Below are 10,934 nucleotides of genomic sequence, written 5' to 3' on the forward strand. Positions count from 1 at the left end.
AATGGCCTTTTGTCATTAATGATAATCAAAACCAATACAATTTTACTTATACCTGGCTGATAAAGAATCATTTTGGCTTGGCAAAAACTGAACAATCTCGCCAAGTCCTCGTATGCTTTTTTTATGAAGTTGAACCATGACAATTCATGAGGTCCAGACAGAACAGGCCAGGTGTGAATCCACCTTAAATTTGTGGTTTGATTCATGAAAATGAGGCCATTAGAACCTGCCTACAAAATAGTGCCAGCAACAGCTCCTTCCTTGTTCTGCCATATGGCGCCAATTATCTGGACTGGATAAACTAAACAGATGTACAGTGTACAAACAGACTGTGCATAAAGAAAAGATGTTTGAAGTGAAAACACTGTGGAATAACAGTGATTATAAGGATTCCACGTGCATTAACTCGACACACTTCTTGTACGAAGTAGCCAACATGGTGTTGTTTGTTGGGTATTCAAAACCATCCATATGTTTAGGAATCAGTATATAAAATATACATTCATTTTCTGTGCCGCTCATCCTGACAAAGGTCATGGGGGTGCTGGAGCCTATCCGAGCCATCTATAGGAAGCAGGCGGGGTTACACACTGAATCGCAATGAGACAAACAACCAATCACTCATAGCTAGGGATAATTTAAAGCACGTGTCAAAGTGGCAGCCCGGGGGCCAAATCTGGCCCGCTGCATCATTTTGCGTGGCCCGGGAAAGTAAATCATGAGTGCTGACTTTCTGTTTTAGGATCAAATTAAAATGAAAAGTATAGATGTATATTAAATTTCCTGATTTTCCCCCTTTTAAATCAATAATTGTAATATTGTAATCATTTTTTTCTGGGTTTTTTGTTCAAAAATCATTTTGACGTTAAAGCGGCCCGCGAACCAACTCGAGTCTGACACCTGTGATTTAGAGTGATCAGTTAGCTTAGCATGCATGATTTTGGGATGTGGAAGGAAACCAAACTACCCGGAGAAAACCCACACTGGCACGGGGAGAACATACAAACTCCATGTTGGAAGATTAGAATCAACTGGGGGTTGAACCTTCGATATCAGAATTGTGAAGCGGATGTGCTAATCATCTATTTATGCAGGTTATACTTCATAAAATTGTGTAAGGATGAAAATATCACCACAAAAGCAGAAGCTATATTTCCTTGTGGTGTTTATGTACTACTTCGCATTCTGTGTAGCTGTCCTGGAAGCGGATATTATTCTTCCCGACACTGTGTTTTTAATGAGTCTGCTTAAGAACATCATTATTTTTAAGTATCATTTGCTGTTAACAGTGGGCAATCTTGACAATAATCTGTTTTCTTGTTTCGCATCTAAAGTGAAAGCAGTGGGTGCCTCTTTAATACTCACAAAATCATTACATCTAAAAAAAAAATCTCTGCTATGAGAGAGAGAAGCAGAAAAAAATGAAATGAAAACCCATTAATTGCGGGTAATTTGCTTGTTCTTCAGCTCACGTTTTTTCCCTTCGCTGTACTAGTTGCTTTATTTGCATCGATGTCCCCCTCGGAAGCAGTTTGCGTCTTGAACAAAGGCGCTGGTGTATGTTAAGTGCTTTTGAAATCACAAGCGTTTTAGCCACAAGGGCCAGTGTTGATGAAAGGGTGTGAAACACAATGTGGAAATTGATTTCATTATCTTCTCATTTGGCCTTGGCAAAGCTCAGTTTTTATGTCAAAGTAGCAGATGTGGGGCTGCCGTCCGTGTTCATGTGTGTACATTTAACACACTTCATGCAATGAAGGACTTAGAACAAGACAGACTGGCATTGAGCTTCAGAAATTCATGCAAATTCCAGCAATGCTGGATGGAATACATTAGAGGTGTTTGGTCTTGAAATGGGGGCTTATGAAATTACGGGAAAAATAAAAAGGGACAATGGAGGCATGAAAAGATGATGGCGTACCAGAAGTCTGAGGGCTACCACGGCGTAACAAAAAAGGCACTTTTGAGTTACAAAAGGTCAAATGCCTGATTTTCACTGCTTCAAAAACTCATTTGATTCCACTGAAGACTTGTTGTTAAAAATACAAGACGAAAAAAAGGGACCAGTCAAAGAGACACAAAATAAGGACATTTATGTTTTTTACATCCCTGCATTGAGTACATCTGGCATCCTTCATTTTTGTCCCTTTTTAAGAAAAAAATGGTCTTTTTAAAACAGTCACTTCAACGTAAAGCATGAAATCCATCTGGATAGCCGACTACGCTAGTATGCGTGTTCTGCGTCTAGGTTACAAAGCAGCCACAGAAACTGAGGGAATATAACAACAGTGTGGCTGCCATCTGTGGAAATAAGTAAAAAGGGAGTATAGACAATTAAAAACAAACTAAACTTACACTGTCTCCTCATTTTTTTGTCGTCAGTGGAAATGATAATTGCGAAATCAATTCCAAAAGTGTGGTTTTCCTGTAACAAATGACATTTTTTTCCCGATACCCAAGGTTTCGATGTCAATCCGTTGCGTCAAACAAATATGACAAACAACTATACAATGCAACAAAATACGAGAGCCAATAAATACTGCTTTTTAATGTAATACTCCACAACTGTGGCCAAGTTTACAAATCGACCGAATAAGTCCCGGAATACTTTCAGGCCAAAACCAAGACGTAGCGGATCCTGTCAACACCTGGCTAAAATCGTAAAACGTAAAATACGGTTCTGAACTTTAGGCTACACCTTGTTGGAATGGCAACTTTATTGGGTGGGTGGGATCTGCGACACTGTCGGTCGGTCTGGCATTGAGCTTGGGAGTCAATTAAAGAAGCTCCAGCTTAACAGGGCTCTGATGTGGAGCCATAACAGTGTTATCACGGCTCTCGCTTGAGGTGGCCAGATCTCGTTTGCGACACGAGCCAAGTAAATAAATAGCCAAATGAGGGCACACAAAAGCACCCGACATTTCCCCGGGCACCCATTATGCCAGGGGCGCAGGGAAAATTATGCCCACAACAAATTGCTAATGATGAGCCAGTGATGTCTTGTTAAGCGACATTGTTTCCCCTCATTTCCCTTTGTGTCTGTGCCCCGTTCTCCATTTAACAAGCAATACCACTAAAAAAAAGGAGCCTCAGAGCGGCTCGGCAATGTTTTCCCTTTCTTCTCTCTCCCTCTTCTTTTGCATCCATCCATTTCTTCATCCTCTCTTCCCCCCCATCGCAGTTAATTTGAGTCTGCGCCTGTGTTTTTCCTTCCCCTCATATGCACTGCCACTCAGAGGGGCTGATTTGGCACATGAGAACATGCTAGAGAGGGCCCGCTCAGCGGGGAAGAGCCTTTTGATGCAGACCCCCCAGAGAATCCTCCACTGAACCGGCAGTACGTATCACAGATGTGACAGCTTTCATCTAACAGTTAACTTTTCCTAATTAGAGTCCCGAGACTAATCACACACGAGGCTATGTGATATTTCTGAGGTGGTCATAGCGCTTCTGGGGGCAGAGCCCATCAGAGATCCAAGCATCGGTGATTGGGTGGGTGGGTGCCTGGTTTTATTTTTGGCATTTTTTCTATGTGTGTGTATGTGGCTGCTGCCCTGAGTGGGCTGTGGGCACACCTGGGCTTGGAGGCTCTGAATGCTAAATGGCAAGGGCTCATCTTATTTGCAAAGAAGCTGCCCCTGAATGTAGATGTGCAATTATAAAGCAGGAAAAGGAAAAACGGTTACGAGGGGGAAAAACATCTCATAATGAATAAGTCAACTCCTAGCACAAGCAATGGAAATTAGTCCTGGTGTAATAAATTAGCCCCGCGCATATATTAAACGGGATGAACACCCCCGGGGCCTCATATTTGCCGTTTTGGCTGTTGGCGGCGGTGTATTTGAATAAATCAGGAAATCATTTGCTCTAGGACCGAGAATAGACCATTCACCTCAAAACCTTTAGTTGGGAGAAATAAAGCACACTGTGATTTGGGTGGGGTCTCTTTGTCTCATAAAGCCAAACGGGTTATTACATGCAGCAGCTACAGCCTCCGTGGATTTGCAATCATAGGATATTTTGTATTCTATTTTACACTGATTAGAGTTACCCATTTCTTCCCAGTTATTTCCTCTAAAGCTGCGAAACAAATGTGAAATTAGAACCACTGAGCGGTGCGTGGGGAGAAAATTTGCATCAAAATAATACAGTACGTTGTTAACAAACCAAAATCAGATGGCACGTGACAAAGTGGGCAAATTGCAAAACAAAAAAATGCGGGTTTTTTTTCAATTTCTATTTTGGTGGGAGGGACTTTGCCAGAATATCAAATGGCTGCTTGTCTTATCCAAAGAGCTCATAGATACGTACTTGCCTTCCTGCTCGTTTCAATGTGAGAGTGCCAGAAACGGTTGAAGGCAGATCCTTAAATGACTAGTGAACTCTCACCTTCATATGCATCACTTCACTTCGAAACGAAAGCCAAGCACCGTCAATAGAAAGCCCTAATGGGCCTTTCTTCATGCCAAGTGTGGTCATTACATACTCATTTCCTCCAGAAACCTCTTCAGGAATTTAAACGCTTGGAAGAATTCACTCAGTCTTGTGCGGGAGACCCAACGGGGCTCACATTTTGCTCGATTCCCGAGCGTTTCCTCAACTTTTTCGTGGATCAAATTCAAGGTACTCGGACGTTTCGTCGAAAGACGTTTGGTCCCCGGACGTTTGGTCCCCGGACGTTTGGTCGAGCGGACGGACGTTTGGTCGACCGGACGTTTAGTACAACGGATGTTTGGTAGAACTGACGTTTAGTACAACGGACGTTTGGTACAACGGACGTTTGGTAGAACGGACATTTGGTCGCCGGGTTGTTACTGTTGAAACCAGCTCTCAAAATTATAATCATGAGAGAGAGAGTGAGTTTAATATCTAAAATCAAAATATCAACAGTAAGCTCTGTCATAACTTGACAGCGAGCGAACCCGGCAACCAAACGTCTGTTCCACCAAACGTCCGTTCCACCAAACGTCCGTTCTACCAAATGTCCGTTCTACCAAACGTCCGGTCGACCAAGCGTCCGGTCTACCAAACGTCCGGGGACCAAACGTCTGGGGACCAAACGTCTTTCGACGAAACGTCCGGTCATGCAAATTCGCTTAATGACACGTTTAATGACCGATTTTGCACGATTAGCCGTAGCAGCCCATTCGAAAACATCCATTCTCTTTGGTCTTGTGTTTGTGCCATTACACCAAAACAACAGCCCGCTTGTTGTTTGACAAAAAAACAAAGAAATCGTTGTTTTGGTGAGCCGCTTGTACTCCTCATTAACATTATCGACCAAACCACACTGTTGATGAATAGTATTTTTTAACACCCAGGAGGCAGTGATTTAATTATGCAATTAGTAGCGTGGACGATTAAATGGCTTAATTAATAGCTGCAAAATGAGAATTTGACCAGGGTGTACAATATTTTACTAGCTGGCTGGTTTGTAGGGATCTCTCAATAATTGGTCTCCAGCTCTTTTGTTCAGTATAATGCAGTGGTATGATGAGCAGGATGATGGCAAGACCGCTATTGAAAGACTTCAATACTCATCAACAGTTGCATTAATTTGGCTCTTGGGAAATTTGATTGACTCCCCCTTTCAGCACAGCATTCTGATGTAACGGCTAATATTTCATGTAATAACTTGCTAACTAGCTAATGAGTCTACTTAAGGAATTAATCAAAATGAATACGGAATTTCCTCATTAAGTGATGGTGGTTGTGGAATTACTCTATAGCATATTAAGTAGTAAAATGCATTTATTTAAAGGGATAGCTCTTTTGGACAATCTGTCGGTAAATAATAATAATTAAAAAAGAGATGTAGTGTGCTTAGATGGGTTTTTTCCAGGTAGTCTGGGTTCTTTCCACATCCCAAAAACATGCACGCTAAACTATTTGAAGACTCTAAATCACATGTGTCAAAGTGGCGGCCCGGGGGCCAAATCTGGCCCGCCGCATCATTTTGTGTGGCCCGGGAAAGTAAATCATGAGTACCGACTTTCTGTTTTAGGATCAAGTTAAAATGAATAGTATAAATGTATATTACATTTCCTGATTTTCCCCTTTTTGAATCAATAATTGTAATTTATTTATCATTTTTTTCTGTGTTTTTAGTTCAAAAATCATTTTGTAAAATCTAAAAATAGATTTAAAAAAAAAAGCTAAAATAAACATTGTTTTGGATCTATAAAAAAAACTGAATATTCAGGGCTTTTAATCCAGTTCTTTTAATCATTTTATTTAAAAAAATATTATATCTAAAATGGCCCGCGAACCAACCCGAGTCTGACACCCTTGCTCTAAATTGTTCCTAGCTCTCATTCTGATTGGTTGTTTGTCTCATTGTGCTCTGCGATTGGTTGCCAACTGTTTCAGGATGTCCCTGCCTACTGCCCACAGTTTGCTGGGATAAGCTCCAGCACCCCTTGTTCACTCATGCATGGCTAAGCAGAACAGAAAATGAATGAGTGAATATTGGAGAAAAAAACTATTTCCAGGAAAAGACGATTTCTCACTTTATACTATTTGGAGTAACTTGATTTATGAGGTCCATCCGTAGTTGCCTCCGGGATTTTCGACCATATTTACACACAGTATTGCGGCTTTTGCATTGTTTTGACTGGATTAGTTCAGCCCTGAGCTCTCACACACAACACAGCACACTTGTCTATTTTGATTAACAACCTGCAGAGGAAACAGAAGCAATCCATTTGCCGCTTGTTTCTTTGCTCTCGCAAGGAGATAAACAGATATGCTGGTTTGTGAGCTAACCAAGATGTTGAGTAACGTGGGCCTATCTGCCGGGCCTTTGTCAATCACAAATAGTTGGAGTAAAGGGACTGTCAATGGAGCTTGTCGTCTCCTGAGTTGAGTAGCGCTTGCTGTGAGTGCATATTGTTTGCGGCACTTGACTTCAGAGCGGGAATCTGAAAGAAGCTGCTCACTGCCACTCACACGCGTACTGTTTTCTAACGTAGCTGTGATATCAAATTTTACCCGGTGATATATTCTTACATAAAATATTGTCCCCCAAAAAATGGAACCAATTGAACCACTAATGTAGTGACAATAGATTCTAATAAAGCGCCAAATCAAATGCAATCACGGTAGTTCCTAAATTAAACAAACAAATTGTATCAATAATAATAATAATGAAGAAATATTTTTAGAAAAAAATCTGGAGGTTGGAGTGGTTTGTACATGTCTGTTACCATCAGATTTGCTAAGGCTCTACAATGTATAATATAGATGTGTATTCTAATTTTGTACATCTGTACTTAAGTTTTACAGTGTGTTGATGACCAATGAACATCTCGGAGAATTCTAAGTTAATATGCGATTATTGGGATAGGTTTTAGCACCCATAAGTCCTGTGATTAATTGACTTATTGCATTTGCCAACATGAAAACAACTGTATTTCCAAGTAACGGCCACCAATGGAGCAATATTTGTTCCTATATATTTTTCTTCTTTAATTGTGCAACGGAAAAATACGGTGTCGTATAAAATTGATTTTTGTTGTCAATGCTGTATGGGGTGGTACTACAATCTCTAAATCAAGGGTGTCAGACTCGGGTTGGTTCGCGGGCTGCGTTAACGTCAACTCGATTTCATGTGGGCCGGACCATTTTAGATATAATATTTATATATTTTTTTATATAAATGGATTAAAAGAACTGGATTAAGATCCCTAAATATTCAGTTTTTTATAGATCTAAAACAATGTTTATTTTAGCTTTTTTATATATTTTCAGATTTTACAAAATGATTTTTGAACTAAAAACACAGAAAAAATGATTTAAAAAATACAATTATTGATTTAAAAGGGGGAAAATCAGGAAATTTGTTATACATCTATACTTTTCATTTTAATTTGATCCTAAAACAGAAAGTCGGCACTCATGATTTACTTTCCCGGGCCACACAAAATGACGCGGCGGTCCAGATTTGGCCCCCGGGCTGCCACTTTGACACATGTGCTTTAAATAAAGTGTACTAAGTATTTTTCAATAGTTTAACGTCTATCTAAGTTATAAGTGATTTTGGTTCTTTCACTGCTAGCAAATTATTTTTCATGGATCCATTTAGCAAATGGCATATCACACAGCATTGTGTTGAAGCCATTAACTAATCATTAGTTTTCTGAGTTGTCAGAAATCTCTCTCTTTTGCCGAGTGTTATTACAATACAGAAGATAATTACACTCTTTTAATCACACAAACTAAGCAGCTATTAAAATTGTTCATAAACAATTGTCCTCATAGAATATATCATTTTGTGTTTCTCATTTTACCTTGGTTACATTATGCTTATATTAATTGTGCTTCATTACTATTCAATCAATCTTTGGAAACTAAACTTTTAATTACATCACAGCAGTGCTAATTAAAGTAGATGGATTAGACTGCAGGGCAAAACATGGTTGCCAGCTATGAGCTTTCTGAAGTCCACACAGGGTCAGTCTGCTGTTTTTTTTTTGGCAGTGTGTGCATGTGTCTGTGCATGGAAATGGGAAAACTCAATTTCACCTGTTGACTCACCTCCAAATGGTTTTAAATGATCAAAAAGGTTCAATAACAGGCTGGTGGAACAATCCTTACAGGTTCTGAGGTTGTACCTAAAAGAGAAGACATTAGCATTTAGTACAGTTCACAATGTTGCAAAGATACAACCGCAATTACAATATCCATTAAATTACTGTATTTTTCAGGATGTAAGTCGCACTAGCCAAAGAATATGTACACACTGAAGAGACATAAATACATATAAAAGTTGCAATTTTGGTAGGATTTTTTTTTAATTTGATCAGAAACCAAAAACAACCATATGTTAAAGTAACAACAGGAATATGAAGAAGAACAAGCTAAATAGGCGTTTGTTCGTGTAACAAATTTTCAGATAACTATAGCCTAAGAAAAAACAAACAAGCTGTCGGTAACTAGAAATAAAAAAATATTTGAGTATTAGTCACAGGTCCAGCAAAACCACAAAATAAGATTGACATTGACGTCGACAATTGTAAAGATCATGATTTTTGTAAGAATGCAATTTTTTCAAAGACCTGGCAATGACAATCTCCTTCCAACGAGGCCGCTATAACGACGTCATGTGATGGGCGTTGAAGGCCCATTTGCAGCATTGAAAATACCCCGTTGCTGTCAGTCTTCTAACAGTCCGCCTGTCAGTCTGCCAAACTATGATTGAGATGTCAAGCTAATCCATGTTTACACTGTCCTGTGCGTGTCAGGCCGAGCCGTTAACCACACAGAATTAGGCCATGTTTGACATTGCTTGCAACAAACCACTTGAACCCATCAAGCTCATAAGAGCAGAGCAGGCACACCAAAAAAAAACTTTCCTTATTGTCGAGAGCCCACCAGGCAAAAATAAGATGATGTGGGAGGTTGTGTTCGTGTTTGTTTGGGGTTAGCGAGGTGTACCATTGGATTGGGGACTATGGATACACAAGTGCTCGTTCTTGAATATCCACTCTGCCTCTCTCTCGCTTGTCATCCTTCCATTTCTTTTCCTCATTCTTTCTATCTGTGCTTCCCTCTTTCGTACTTACTTGGAGGAGCTGTCGGTGTTTGCCTCTCCTTATCAGGCGTTCTAATCCGCCACAGGTGAAAGTACACTAAATAGGTACTGGCGAAAAAAAGTAAGGGAAAAGGACAACAAGACCCATTAGAGCACAATTTATCAGGAGCTCAATCTGTTATCGCTTCTGTCCCTCAGTCCCTTTTGCCAGACAACTCCCCAGTTAGAGACCCATAGATGATCGTGTACACATTTTTTTGTACACACAATCCCTCCGGAAATATGTCAAGGGTACCGGAGTCAAATTCGCAATCAGCATGACTGGTGCATTTACATTACTGTTCAGTTTTAACACCTCATTGTAGACATTTTTTATATTACTAAAGATGATCCTTGGCTAAATGTTGTGCATTTTGTGCCCTCATATATTGTGTTTCTGGAAAAAAAATGTTTTTTTTTAGTTTGGCTTAAACTGAAGTGCAATTTATAAATTTATTATGGTGTGTGTTGTTGGCTGTAGGCTATTCAAAAACATTTAAGATGTTATTATTATTGGTACTTTAGCATATAATGTTTATTTTAGTTTTCTGAACAATTTTTAAAATTGCCCCTAAAAATTGCAATGTATAGTCTGAAATATGGTAAAGTAGAATTTTCTTGTGGAATTTTGTTTTTATCCTTCCTGTTTTTTCCTTACTTGGCAAAGCTGCATAATCAGAAAAAGACATTATGGACATGGATTGAACGTCTACTGCCTTCATTAGCAACCAAAGAAATCAATATTTAAAAATATATATTAAAAAAAGCTCTCTTTGACAAATGAGACTGGAAGAATTTCAGGTTAGCCCTTACATCCTTTTAATGTTCATAAAGTTTGGACGCCCCTGTCCTATAATGACATTTTGGTTACAAAATTTCGACAAAATTCAAAAATCTTTCTTCTGAGCAAAATAAATAGAAGCTTCAATCTATGAAGAGGTTGTGCTCGCCTAAAATATTCCTGTATATCTTTGCTGGCAGAAGAATAATATAGCGAGGGAAATGAGGTGCGGGGGAGCTTCAGTTTACCGAAAGGATAAACGTCAGCGGATCAGCTAAATTAGATCCTGTCTGTATTAAGACATCTAGTGAAGTGCGCATGGTGGACGTGCAAAGGAGCTGTGGACCCTTGTTCTCAGCTAGCCTGCAGTCCAGGCTAAAAAGGAGCTCAGAAGTGAAGAGGGAGACTAAGCAGTTTCCTAGAGTTTTTTCTAGTGCAGAACAAATCAGTGGCCCTCAAATTTCACGTCACACTGTGCAGCCGGCTCTCCGTCAAAAGGCCAATCATCTCCGCTGCAGTCATCAAGTGCAGGTCATTTCAGTATTAAATACATGCACATTCATATAGTCATCTTCTGCAAAG

General features: G+C 39.7%; 1 protein-coding gene across 6 annotated transcripts in view; it reads right to left on the reverse strand.

Annotated features, from left to right (window-relative positions):
• The window catches only part of ralgapa2 (Ral GTPase activating protein catalytic subunit alpha 2), a 188,374-nt gene that overhangs the window by 120,718 nt on the left and 56,722 nt on the right, over positions 1 to 10,934 (reverse strand). For 5 of the 6 annotated variants that reach the window (XM_077620367.1, XM_077620368.1, XM_077620361.1 and 2 more), the window contains exon 3: positions 8,536 to 8,612. The gene's annotated coding sequence lies outside the window, so the exon portion shown is untranslated. Of the gene's footprint in view, positions 1 to 8,523; positions 8,613 to 10,934 lie in introns of all 6 variants that reach the window. The other variant, XM_077620364.1, reaches the window with a different exon arrangement.

The sequence above is a fragment of the Stigmatopora argus genome, chromosome 15 (assembly GCF_051989625.1).
Source record: "Stigmatopora argus isolate UIUO_Sarg chromosome 15, RoL_Sarg_1.0, whole genome shotgun sequence".
NCBI classification, from domain to species: Eukaryota; Metazoa; Chordata; class Actinopteri; order Syngnathiformes; family Syngnathidae; genus Stigmatopora; species Stigmatopora argus.